Here is a 14,858-nt window from a genome sequence, read left to right as displayed (position 1 = left end):
GCACCACCTCCACACAGCAGATCACAACAACTTGGCAAGTAAAACTCTGTAACAAAGTGAATCGAGTTTATTTGTGCAAAATGTCTGCTTATCAGGTGCCTTCGACTGAGTCTTCCAACAGCAACTCTACATAGTCCTTAAGCAAAGGAATGCAGAAATCACTCACTGAAATCAGTATCCTTGATTCCTTCTGCAGCCAGTGGCACACTCATTTCAGCTGTCTTGCAGCCCCATTTAATCATCACATTAGACAAATTGTTTCCTGGAAGAACTTGCATCACTCCACTGGATAGAATGGCAAGCTTGAATTTTACAAGCTAGAAGATGCCCAGTATAAGTTCACTAAATCCATCTATTGGCATTTTAAACTTCACTGAAAGTATCACTGGAATATTACCTAGTTCTTCAGTATTGGTTTTAGACCACGAGTAGTAGAATGAAAATTGCACACTGTTATGTCAGGGTAATTAAATTCGATTAAATGATCCACTGATCATTTCTGGCCTAAGTTAAATAAATTTAGATATTTAAATGCATTTAATTTAAATAACCAAATTTAAATAAATTTAGAATCATAGAATCAAAAAATGGTTTCCATTGGAAGGGACTTTAAGATCATCTGGTTCCAGCCCCTCTGCTATAGGTAGGGACACTAGACCAGGTTTCTCAGAGTCCCATCCAGCCTGAGCTTGAACACCTCTGGCATGGTAGCCTCCAAAGTGTGTCTGGGCAACCTGTTCCACTGTCTCACTGCCCACTTATTATAAGTCTGACTGTTAAATTAGACATTTCTTGTTGAATCACAATGCCGTTTGTGACTTTCTCTTCCTTGAAGTCAAGGATATGAAAATAGACAATCCTATGGCAGATGGTAATGGCACACCAAAGAGACTCCAAGAGAGATTCAGATGAAGCATGTGTTTTCAAGAAAGTTAAAGAGGAGCCAATTTAGTAGAAGAAAAAATTTTGTCCTGTGTTCTATTATCATCAGTGTTATCTCCGCATTCTCCATTTGCTAACTGTAATCTACAGCTGTTATCCATACATGTGCACAGTAAATGGCTTTTTTAAGTAAATGGAATTTTTAACATATGTAATTTAAAATTGTCTATTACCAGAATTTATTTTTTTGTAATGCTAGTGGATTGGAAATGAAGATACAAGAAATGATGTAGCAGCTTTCTCTGGTTAATTTCAAAAAACTTAGTCAGGAAAATGTCAGGTACACATGAATTTATGTACTGGACAAATCTTATTTTGACCACATTTTATGAGGGAAGATCTCAAAATCAGGTTGTGTATGTATGTGTGTTTGTATTTATTTATTTATTTCCCACATATTTTAACAAACCTTATAGCAGACACAGGAACATAGGCCCAGAATGTCCTCAGGTGAATTCTGAAGCTCTTAGGCATGGTGAGAATTTTAATAGCTTTCAGTGTTTGTTGCATATCTTCAAATTGCCTGCATAGAAGTTGTATTTTCTCAGTGGGGTCTTGCAGTTCAGAGAAGTATTTGTCTAATCCACTGAATTGAAATAGTTTAAACATCTTTCTTTCCTCTCTCCGTACTAGCAATTCAAAATCCCAAGGATTGCAGAGTAAATTCTAGATTTCAGGTTAAACAAATGTACAGATTGGGCTGCCATAAAAAATTCTCTTTACTTTTAGAAGGAACAAAATTTATCTAGGATCACCATTATTTCTATTTAATTTACTTTTCGTGTTGTCAGACAAGCGATTCATTTACAAGATTCAATTTAATATTCTAGGTTTTTAATCTTTTCTTGTGGAGGTTATCAATTACTGTCCTAGAAACTCAAAATACATCCTTTAATCTTTTAACATTGCTATCAGTTTTATGTGGAAGACTAGTAATTTCTTTTAAAACTAAGAAGTGTATCTTACGCTCTGTAGATTTTCTTAGGATGTTTTTGAAGTGAAATCACTTGGGAGTCCAGTTTCAGAAACACTGCAGTAGAGGTGAATATTGCATTCAGTTGTCATTTCTATTAGGCCGACAAAACATTTTTTGAAATTTACAGAATTTATTTTGCAAAGGATAATTTCTGTACATTGACTCCCCTGCCAGACACAACAGAGCCTATTTTCTTCAACTTCTTCAGAGCACCAAAATCATCAGTGTATACTTCAGTGGCTGTACTCGTCATGTAAATAGAGTGACATCCCTTAGCATGGTTTCTTAGTATAGCTTTTAAAACTCCTGGTTGCCTAAACTCCTAACACTTTGTACTGCCTTCTTTCTATGAGCTTAGATTAATTGCTAAAATGTTGTCCATGAGGGAATACAAATCCTGCTAGGTCATCCTTTCATACCTGGTTCTTAGCAGGACTTTCTTACATGCGTTTCAAATGCTTACAACAACTTGCCAGAGTGTTTTTCACCACCAAATAGCTGATATGTAGAAGAAAAGTGAACTATTGTCATGAAAACTGTAAGTATAGCTTTGCCAACAAAGCCAACATCAAGGATAAAGTCAGTTGATTTCATGAAAGAGTCAGGCCTGCCCATAAGGTTTTTCTCTGCTCAGCTGTTTTGATGTTCAGCAACACCACTGCCACACAACTGGTTTTTGAAGTAGATTAAAGTAACATGTGAACAGAATGGATGGTTTTCATATTTTAATGTGTTATCCAAGAGACAATGTTAATTTGTGAAACATCACAAATTAACAAACAGAACAAGACATTTTACAGTTCAGGAATCTCATGATATCCAGGCATGCTCTGATCTCCTATTCTGGCCATGTGGTTGCTCTCCATCTTTGCAGAGGATGTGATTTTCACAACATTTTGTAATGTTACTTTTGGTCTCAAATGTGGAATGGTTTAAATTATTAGAAAAACTCTCAGCCTTGAAGAAATTTCCAGTGGTGTTGACCACAATAATGTATGTTGTCAGAGATACAGAACCTTCACTAAAAAAATGAAGAGTGAATTCTGCTTCCCACATGCTGTGCTTGCCATCATAACATTTATATTCAAACTTTAGCTTCAGATGTTCAAGGCTTAGAATGGACTGACTTCAAGTGTTGAACATTTAAATGGTTGGACAGCTGGACTAGATGATCTTGGAGATCTTTTCCAACCTTCATGATTCTATGATTCTATACAACAGTAACAAGCCTCTGTTCCACTCTTTGGTGCACTGGAACTTACAGAGTTACAAACCTGTGTGTAAATACCTAAGATGTTTTCAATTGCTTTGAAAATTCTAAAATTTCGCTCTCTAAAACACATAGTGAATCATCTTTATGTAGGAATGCAATGGATCCTTGTCTGTAACCTTTAAGACAGGAGTAGATAACTTGCTAAAAAAGAAGCAATGGCTTAGCCCACGACTTTTACTGAAAGAATTTGTGTTATGCAGGAGGTCACATTAGATGGTTATAATAATCTCTTGTGCATTTAAAAATCTATGAATCTAAAATGATACAAATAAAAATAATACATACATATCTCTGTAAATCATTTACTGTGTTTTGGTTTTTTTTTCCACTGAGGAAAGGAATGAAGAAAGAATTACATGTAAGAGATACTTGTGATATTGTGTAGTAGATTAGTGAGATGCCAAGGCATTTGTAAACCTCAGATCGGACTGAAGCATATGTTCTGTGTGATAGAGTAATAAATGACAATCGTAATTATAAAACAGATAAGATGAAAGGAACAAAGCAAAAGATCCTTAAACTAAGTTGTGTTTCCTATTCATGTTAAAAGACAGATATTATGTGAGGAAATCATACAGAGACTTTTTTTTAAGCTGCTGTGTAATGAGCTTACAGGCACAGGTTATGGAAGTTTTTGGTACTTGTAATATCCTCACCATGGGCAGACTGCAAGATAAAACAGACCTGTAGAATGTTTTTGTATTGCAAGTTCTGGGTTCTTGAAGAGGAAAAATGCCATTTACATGAATAGGGAACAAGAGTCTGGCCAGAAATAGACCTTGAAATTAAGTTTGTCATTCCACTCCACAAGCACTTAAGAGTTTGGTTATTCAGTATTTTTACAGGAGAACTAAAAATATCATCTGCATTAATTTTTTCCTTATGGTTTTCAGGTATGAACGTGTTATATGTAACAAAAAGTCCACTCTTGTGAATATAATTCATTTAATATAATTACATTACCCATGGATATTAACGGAATAAAAGTTACTGTTTTCCATCCATGCATTTCCAAAGAAGATTTTTCCTATAAATCTCAGTGGCACAAAGTTGCTGTTATTGTTTGGTGACCTTGTGTAGCAGTGGCTCTGCAGTTTGGAGAATGTAATAGATTCTCCTAATTATGGCATATAGAGCTCCAGAGTGTGCCCCTTGACACATCATCTGGTAACTTGATACCATGTGGAGGCACTGGAGAATGCTGAAGCTGCAGCAACATCAGGCAGATAAGAATAAGCAGGCTGCAGGTTGTGGAGGTGAGCATTCATCCTAAGAAACAGTGCCTTTTCTCTGCTGTGCACAGAGGTGGCTGTTTGGACAGCAAGAATCAATGCAGACATGTGTCTTTACTTAATATGTATTTTTTTCTTTATTTTTTCTTTTTTTTCCCCTCTCATTTCCCAAAATGCAGTATTTCACAATATCTTTAGTTCTCTGCTAAAACCAGAAACTCATATTATCATATGTCCATCTTTGAATCAAGACTATTATATTATTGTTGTTGTTGTTATTATTACTATTGTTGTTATGGCATCAGGTGATGGTCAAGCTGGATATTAGGAAACTGACTCTGTCTGGCAGAGCACAGAGGGTTGTCATTGGCGGTGCAGAGTCCGTTTGGAGGCCTGTAACTAGCGGTGTTCCTCAGGGGTCGGTGCTGGGTCCGGTCTTGTTCAACATCTTCATCAATGACCTTGATGAGGGGATAATGGCCACCCTCAGCAAGTTTGCTTTGGCAGGGGGGTTGGACTCGATGATCTCTGGAGGTCCCTTCCAACCCCTACAGTTCTGTGATTCTGTGAACACTATTGTCAGCTACAAAATACTACTTTTCAATATAGTAATCACCAGTAGCACTTTCACTAACAGTGAACAAGAACTTGCATGCCACCCTCATAAAAATCTGTACCAGCAGAAGTGATCCACTGTTTCACATCAGCTTTGACAGCATCAGTGCTGTCCATTCATCCATCACTTCACTGTGCTCACATCCACTCTTTGGTCCCATAAATGTTCAGCAAGCATTAATGAATGTCCATGAGTGCCATTTTCTCTACATGGAAGAATTCAATGACATTCTTTCGCTTCATGTGCACTTCCACATCAGACATCATTTTGTCAGATTACCCCTCTGCTGTTATCTGTCACACAGCAACAACTTGGAAGAGTGACAAAGAAGATTCAGCCTCTACTGCCATGCAGCCAACATCCGCCTCTGATGTCATGGGCCAACATAATAAAGTAGGAGGTATTACTTTTGGAGCAACCCTCAATTTATTTATTACCAGAAAGGTTGTTCTGTTTAAAATATTTTATCCTCTAATAAAAGTTCTCAACAAAAATGGGCCAGATGAAAATAAACTATGAAGAGAATCTGATAGAAATAATTTATGATCAATGTCAATGGGATTTCTAAAAGTAAAGTCATACAATTTTTCAGAAGTTCCTCAGTGGCTTCTGATCTTAGATGCTGCCTTGAACAGTGAGTGAGGGGCTGTGGTCTCTGAGCCTGAAGCTTCTCACATTTAATAGGAATCAGAAGGCTGATCCTGTAGCTTGAGACAAAATCTCCTGTGTCTGAGTCTTATATTTGTAATTGCCTGTGATACACCTCCTCCATATTTAAAGAAGACAAGATGCATAGTGAAATTTCTCTCAAAATGATTCTCTCTCTGTCTTTCTCTCTCTGCATGCTGACAGTAGATGAAGCTTAGTTTAAAGTGAATGACTTCCAGAGGGTTAAATCATGTGAATATCACTCTGCAATCATGTCTCTACATCTAAAACACATCTGAAACAGCATGTGTAGCTGCCATGGACCCACCAGGAGTTACTAATACTTGCCTACAGACAAAGTGTAGCCTTGATGTACCAAATGCCTCTCACACTTTGTCTAAGAGAAACATCCCAGATTTTCTCCTCAATACATAATAGATCTAAGTCTCACTTTGAGCTCGTCCAGATCCCATGGAGCTTTTATTTTCAGTTTATGGTCCGATGATTTTTTCTCACGAAGGGAAGTACCCTACTGAATTTCATGTTGCTAACACTTTTTGCATGTGTATTAATACTTGCTTAATTTGTATTTTTGTCCTTATTTTTTATGATTTGACATTTTCTAAGTACTCTTTCTTGAACATTTCAAAAGTCTCTTATTTTAGTTCATTTTCCATTTGTTCCATTTCAAGCAATTCTACTTCATTAAAGGGGAAAATTGGATTTTTCAAAAGCAACAGAACAGATCTTAATTACTATTCCTATTTCAAATTGGATCAAAGACTGAGGTTCATCTTGTCTGTCTTGCCTGTCCCCAAGTTAGTCAGGAAGTTCTACACTAATTGGATATACTTTTTTATAGTCAGTGAAGAAAGTTATGAACTTTTACACTATCTTTAGGTATCTTTAGACTATCTTTAGATATTCCAAAAGAATGAATCATCAATCATTAAATTTCATCTATCTTGAACACCTATTTTAGGCTGGAAAGTCTAAGAAGTATCTTTCCATTGGTTATAGAGGAAGCCTAGAATTGCTAGAATGGCCTAGAAAGGCTAGAATAACATGACTAGGTTTTGAATGGCAAAATTTATATGAGATGAATCATAAAATCAAATGATTGTGATCAGTTTGGAAATATACTAAGAAAAAAACCCTGAATTATTTTCCTGAGACGCTTTGTTCTCATTCGTTTCTCTGTGCACACTGCAGGAGTGCTTGGATTTGCTTGTCACTTGAGATGATCTGCAGGCCAATTCTTCTCAAACAGATTTACTGAACAAAAGGATGCATCTGGTATTTTCTAGGGGACAATGAGTGATTTGGTTTGGGTTTTTTGGTTTTTCTTTTGCCTTAAAGAAAAAACCAAAAACTTAAAAATTAGACATCTAAGGAAATAAGACATGTTCCAAATGGTGCACAAATGGTTGTTTGCAACATTGCACTTAAGAAGACACAATTACACATTTTTATATGGAGAGTAAAGAGATCGTTTTTTTTTTTTTTTCTCTATGAAGAGCAGCATTTGAGTATCTAGAAATTGATAGGTTTTATATTAGATGAGTTCCTAGGAGTTTTCACTTATTTCCTTATTAAATGTGGATTTTACTGCCTATCCTGAAGCACTCAGATTTAAAATGTTGTAGTTAAATTTCTGAGTTCAGTGGTTCAACAAGGCAAATCAGAGCCATGCACAGGGGAACTGATACAAAGAACTCCAGCTACAAAATGCAAGCAAACTGCAAGTTCACCATGTGAATAAAGATCCACATGTGCTGCTGACTGATCACCAAATGGGCATGAGCCACCAGCTGGCTGTAGCTGGGGCAAAGCCAGGCAAGTGTGTGGTGGAGATATTTCCCACTGAGATAACTAATGGAGGGTTTGTACAAGATACTCCCAAGACAAATGAAGTATTAAGTCCATTTCCTGTTCTCCCAGTTTAAGAGAGAAGAATCTAAGCAGATGTGGGTGCAAAGGAGACAACATAATCAGGAGAATAAAGAAATACAGGCAAGTAATAAGAAGGTGAAAAGGGAAAGCATTGTTTTCAGTGCATCGAGAGGACTGGCAGGCAGGGTAAGAGAGATGTATTTATTACGAAGGACAAAGTGTTAGCAATAGATCATCTGCATTTAGAGTTGCTGAGACTAAACTTAAGTTGAAAATCAAAACAAAGGCCCTATGCATTAAAACAGGACACTAGCACAGCTTTCCAGCATGAATGCCGCCGGGAGAAGTCTCAGTAGTTTTAAAATTGCAATCTGATCCATGTATGAAAAGAATCGTATCACATAATTATCTGTGCAGACCCAGGAGGTCTCCTCCTCTCCTATTTCTTATGTCTCTCTCAGCTGAACTTACATACTTACATACATGTCAGTGTGTCAGCTGTTCACCCTACTGGCATATTATAGTTGGTTTCCACGCTTTTCTTTGCCCTTTTTTTTAATTTTTTTTGGAGGCAGGGAGTTAGTTTCAAAATACTGTTGTTACCCTGTTTGAAACGTATGGATATACTTGAACCCTTTCTTATAGGGTTCCTAATCTCATTAATTTTCCTTGTAATTTCTTTGACTGGTAATTAGAGCAGTAATTAGAGCGAGGCAATTTTAAACATAAGACTGAAAAATACCATGAAAACTCTCCATCTCAGAGAACAGGCTGAACTGCAGCTTATGAACAGTGGGACAATGACAGAAATCTACAGAAGCTCTCACAGCAAGGAGATGTTAAAAATCTTTGTCAGATGTGTGCATCCTCATCACTGGAAATTATTAGGTCCTGTCCTAACAGAACAAATGTTATTTTTCAAGAATTAACACCAGGTATCAAATAACATGCGTTACACGACTGCCACCTATGATTTGCATTAGTACAATTTTAGAGGTAATTAAACTCTGATAAATTAATGTAACTAGAAGAACTGAATTAGCTCTGTAGAAAATTGCTAATTTGTCTGTATTGAAAGATTGTCATTGCATTTGCAATAATGGATAACCCTCAAGGGGTGTCAAAGCTCTGGGGATAAGCACCACTTTCAGATTAAAGTATGGTTCTCAGCAGAGCCCTTTCTGTCCCCAAGACAAAAAGGCCGTATTGCCATGTGTCTATCTTCCTCTCACATCATTTTTTTTAAGAAATGTGAATAATATCAAATGAACATATTAAACACTTTTTTGGCAGACTAACAGCAGGTTGCTTGTTGACCTTTCACCTCGTATCGATTTATCCTTCAGTCATTTTTCTTGATGATTTCTGCTTTTCTTTCATGCCTTTTATTTAGGAATAGGGAAACTCTGTCGTTCCTAATGAAAAGCACACTTTGTAGAGAATACATTGCACAATATTTCATTCCCTTTCAGGACTGTGTTGGTTCAGGATTCTCCCATGAAACGGAAACTTTTGTCTGTTCCCCACAGCCATATCTATTCCTTAGTTGCTCCTTTCTCTGATAGGTAAGTTCCTACGAGGATATCCTTAAGAAACACAAAAAATATGCTCCCAAGATGTTAAACATGCCAGAAAGCTTCTATCTAGTCATAGATAGCATGGATTTCTCTGCCTAGTCAGCTAGAAGGGCTCAGCATAAAAGGAAGCCTCTTCCCACATTATCTAAACATCTTAATAGGATTTGTATTTAAAAGGGTCTCTGGAGAGGGCGAGCTCCTGAAGTGTGCAAGTGGTGCTGATGAGAACACACTACTTCCAGAGCTTGTGAGCAGCCTCCAAGAGCTGTGATGTGCCCAAGGTGTGTGAGGGTGCTGCCAGTGGGTGCTGCAGTACCAAACTGTCATGGGCTGGGCCTCAGGGACTGCAGCATCTTCCTCACCTGCTCACAGCCTCCCACCTTTGGGGGAAAGAACAGAATGTCATATCTTTGCTGTCAGAGTAAACAAAGTCTGTCTTTTTTCTTTCTTGCAGTATTATGTTATTAAACAGGTATAAAAACCTGTTATAATAATAAAAAATCCCCTCCCTCCATATCAGCCTGCAAAAGCTTTTTGTAAAAGTAAATTAGTTGTCTGTCTTTTTGGTATAATTCCATCATTGTAACTGCTGATGCTTGTGAAGGATGTACCAACCAAAGAGCGACTTCTAACCAACACTGTGAGCTTCCATGTCCAGTGAAGTTCCACTTCAGGTAATGATGCTCTGACTGGATCAAATCAGTCTCTAGTTTAATAACACAGAAACATCTTCACTCCTTAACTGCTCAGTTATGTTGCTAACTGCTGTCTAGCCTCCGATGTATGCTGTGAAAGTGACAGCCTGCTGTGAGCGAACGGTCAGTTTACATGGTAGGTAAGGATGGGTTTTGATGTACCTTCCAGAACGGAGTAGAAAAAAACACAGACTTGATTTTGCAAAGAGAGATGTTTAATTTGAAATATCGTCTTTATAAGAATATCAGGAATCTGAGATGTTAAAAGAACCCAAATGGCAGTCCACTTGAAATTTTGAAGTGCAAAGTAAAGACCATTTAATTTCTTAAAGCTATCATAGCTAAGTTTTGTTTTATAAAATCAAACTCATAAAGGCTTGTAGAACTTGAGAATTTTGGACAAATATATCTCTTAATGCCCTCATTTATTAGACAGGAGGAACACTGGAAATGCCATGTGGTTAATTACTCTACTTTACCCTCCATACTTTCTTTTCAGTGTGCTAGCAGTCCAAAAGCCTGTATCATTGTACAAAATTGTGCCAAACTGATTTAATAACAGTGCCAGCACTTAGCAAATGCCCTTCTGACAGAGCGATTCCAGGTGGCTATTTCTAGATTCATACTAGTATAATCAGAATGCTGCAGAATCCATGAACAAGCCCTAGGGGGTTTGTTGAGCTGTTGCTACAGCTGATATCTCAGGCCATTTTTTAATTAAGCCTGCTAATTATGCAGAGTAATGATCTCTCCTTCCCTTGCCTTTTTTTTTTCCCCCCGTAATGCAAACTACACAAGGCTAGTCTGAGACCACTGTCTCATGACCTATCATAGATTGTGTCTCAGAGCCTGCTAATGTGTATAGAAATCATTACTTTCAAATTACTGCTATAGTAATTACATTATTACTTTTCTAAAAGCCAAAACAAAAACAAGAGAAAGACAAATGATAAAGCAGGGCAAGATGGTACATTGTGAGGGTAATTATGCAAGTCAGCTATGTCAAGTGGTGTGAGGCACACTAGTTATTTTATTTTGCTTGCCAGCTGATTTGCATCTAATTCATCAAAACATGGAAAATACTGCTTTTGTTTAAGCATTCTGTGATGCTGGACTGAGCTCTTCTCTGCTGGAAGACGAAACCCTCTGATTAAGAGAGACAGACAATTTCAGTGAAGCAGTTTTTTTAAATAGCTCTCTTTCCTCAGTCAGAGCTGGTGTAATTTCAGGGTATTTTATTTCTCCATTCACAGAGTCAGTAAGAACAGGAAGAAATATCAAGTTACACAGCAGCCAAAGGGACAGATCTGTTTACTTGACAAAGTTAATTGATTATGCTGAGTTCACTCCAATATAGGGTCATTGAGTAGTTCTCTTATTGATGAAATGATACCATCTACTGAGGATATTAACCTTTCTAGCTTTCTGCATTAGTGTTGCTGTATAGTTTTGCTTCAACTTCACATACATTCCTTGTGTTAAAAATGAATGCAACTAAAAATGCTAATTATCTCATAAATAACTAGACCTATACACATACAAAGATGTACATACACATATGCATACATGTATAAATCCAGGGCATGCTATAAAGCAATTGGGTTGCTTGCACTTAAAGACTTACTGTAGCCAGTGGAAATAAGATACCCGTTGTTATTTTATATTATTTTGCCAGTATTTGAGAGTCTTTTTTTTTCTTTCCATTAAACTGCTCTTTGAATATCACAATTAAATGTATGTATAACATATTCTTAAAGGAGGAGTTCACTAATTCACCTTTTCAGCATTACATAAAACTATCATCTGTCTAATTTTCTATTTTTCATATGAAGAACTCTTATTTCCTGTTATGATACTTTCTAGGAATTATAAAACCAGCCTAAAATTTTAGAATGATAAAATGATTTGGGTGTCTACAGTGAATGCTACTTAATGTTAGATACAGACAAGAGCAGGCCGTTAATTTTTGCAGGAAATGAATTAATTTGAAAACAGATAGTGAAATCTAGTGAGAATGTTTTGCACTTTCTCCGTGTCATGTGCCCAATAAGAATTAAAAAAAAAAAAAAAAAGCAGAAACAAAAACAAAACATGTAAAATTTTGTTTAAAGAAACTATGATAAAGTTTTATAATTCCGGTTTTCTCTTAATTATTGAAAGGCTCATACGAAGGCTTGTTAGCCTTCTTTAAAAAATTGTAATTGTCTTTAATTTTGCAGTTGGGAAGAAACGTGAGATAAATTCACATAAGAACAAAACAGTTAACCTCTGTTAAAATCAAGTATTCATGTACATGGAATCATTAGGATGGGATGCTCTTGTCTTACTAAAACCTTTAACGACTTCAGTGTGTTAGTCACTCAGTCTCCTTCTGCAGATGGAGAAAGATGGGCAGCTCCAGTGGTAGACTGAGAGATAATATGTGGGCTGAACTGCCCTCTGACACACCCAGAGAAAATTAATTTCTGCTAACCAGCTCAGGTGGGAAAAATCTCCCTCAGAAGATGTCAGTGTTTCTCAGTTTTCTAAAAGAAGCACTGCAGATGATTTAGCAGTAAGACCAATGAAGCAGATGTATTCACAATAACGGCTTTTGCAACATACACTGCATTCACACCCTTTTACACCAAGTTTCTCTCCCATGCCAAGATGTTTTAGAACCAACACACAGAGAAGTGAATATACTCAGCAAGTGTGAATTGTGATTCATAAGGAATACAGATTCAGCCTCTTTGGCATGACAGTGTATGAACAAGGAAAAAAAGTTTGTTCTCCCGATGTTTGTTGCTTGTCCCAGATTTAAAATAATGATCAATGATAACAATTTTTCCTGAATTCTGCCCCAGAAAATTCCTGTCATTTGTACAGTTCTTTCCTGAGTCCTGCAAAATGTATCAAGGGGGTTGGGTTTGCTTTTCTTTTCCAGCTGCCTTTAACTGGAAAATTATATAATTTTATTTCTGTAATTACACATTTAAATTATCTACAAATACATTTACATTTCTTGTTATATCTTCTTGCTCAATTTCGCTTTTTGGATCTTTTCCCTTATCCCATCTGTATGAAAGATGTGTTACAGAGGAAAGTTAGAGAGATCTTTGTTTCTAGTCCTGTGTCGTGAGCACTGACTTTCTGGTAGATGTTCTCACTGACCCAATTTAGCTTCAGAATCAAGAATAGAATAGAAAAATGAAATGGCAGCGCCTGATGTGCATAGGCTCCTGCCTCATGAAATGGGCTCCATCTGAAACTTGGGTCTATTATATTGGGTTAGTAATTTAGTATCACATTTTTACCAGCATTGCTTTATGTCACATGCATGCTGTACTGAGCTGTGATTGTTCTCCCCTCCTTGGAAAGAGGTCCACTTGCTGCTGCTTCACCCTTTGTCATTACTCTGTGTTGTGCATATTTAATTAGTCATGCTTCCATCCTTCAGTGGTGCAAACCTTGTCTTTGGCAAAGCAATTTTCTCCTTTTTGCCTTTGCATTTGAAATTTTATCAGATTCAGGGCCATACTCCCCAGGGAGAATAAAGCATAAGCAGCGCTGTATACTTCCCCAGAGACTCTAGCTGTGTGACAGGAGAGCTCTGAGAGATGAGTGAGTATGAAGAGCTGATTTCAGGTGCTTAATCTCCCCAGCCGCAGGCAGGTTTCTCATTGAGATTATGCCTTGGAGTTACTTCTGGGTAGCATGTAAACAGATGCTTAGACATGGACAGAACTTTCTTCTTTGCCTAACAGGGGAGCATGCTAGAGCAATTGGTGGTGTAAACTGTACCAGGCGAGGAGGATGAAGGAATGAAGAGAAATTATGTCAGTGGTCTCTGTCCCATTTTCCCACTCTGACACCTTTTCTGTGAGGATTTTCTCTTTGCACAATGTTACAGATGATAAAGGCTGAAGTCCAAATGCCTGAGACTGACGCAGAGGTTGCCTAAATTGTCAGAAAGAAAATCCACTCAGAGCTGTGTAAAGGACAGTGTTATTAACACATTTTAAAGTTCCATTCCATTTGCAAACAAATGACTGAACACACAACTGGATTTCAATGCTCTCGGTTTCAGAGCTATCAGGAGTAACTTGTGGCAAAAGCAGCCCCCACAAAGCTCTTGCTGACTTGCCTTGTCCTGGAGAGAAACTAATAAACAGTAAATGTTTCAACATACTATACCTGTCACAGCAGTCAAGTCCTGGTATTTTTCTGTACATGATGGATTACTTTTTCTACAGTTCCTTGCTGTTCAAACACAAGATTCAGAAACCCGCACCACCCTGACTGTGCAAAGTGGGTGCAGCTGCTTGGAACGGACTGGCAAATACAAAATGCTAATGAGAGTCAATAGTTGTGTGTACTTGAAAATCAGTGTACTGATCGTAATAAGGTGCTGTATTTATTTGAATTTAACCAGACATACTCATTGGACGGTTGTCTGTTTCCCATCTCCTGAAACACGGCATTAGTGAAATGTCACTTTGTATTAAGATCACTGGTGGCCTTTGCTATGTACATTCTTCCATGTTTCTGCACAAAGATAGTGAAGCACACTGGAATTTTAGCTCTGGAGATCGATCTCTCTTCATGTCTGGTATTAACTTACATTGCTGGGGCCAGGGTGGCTGTGAAAGAGGCGGGGAGAAATGGTGTTTATTCAGTGAACCTTGAGGTAGAACTTTAGCAAATGGCTGAGCTGCTTTGAGCTGTTGAAATGACTGCAGTTTTGGTACCTTTTTAGGGTTTGCAATGATAAGAGCAGATCTCTAAGGAGCTGAATGTCTGAGTGATCTAAAACCAGGGCAGTCAAGCTGAAGAGGATGTGTGCGCTAACCTGTTTGCATTGAATAGTCTCCATAAATAATTTACAACTATGACTGCTAGCTATTATTACAAAAATACTGGATTGCATTTTGACACATGCAGCCAGCTTGTAATTCAATAGATACATTTCACCTAGTGTATGCAGACCACAGTTTCAGCTATCCATCCAGGTGTGTTTTACAACA

This window comes from Lagopus muta, chromosome 1 (genome assembly GCF_023343835.1).
Source record: "Lagopus muta isolate bLagMut1 chromosome 1, bLagMut1 primary, whole genome shotgun sequence".
Lineage (NCBI taxonomy): Eukaryota > Metazoa > Chordata > Aves > Galliformes > Phasianidae > Lagopus > Lagopus muta.
This window is presented reverse-complemented; position numbering follows the sequence as displayed.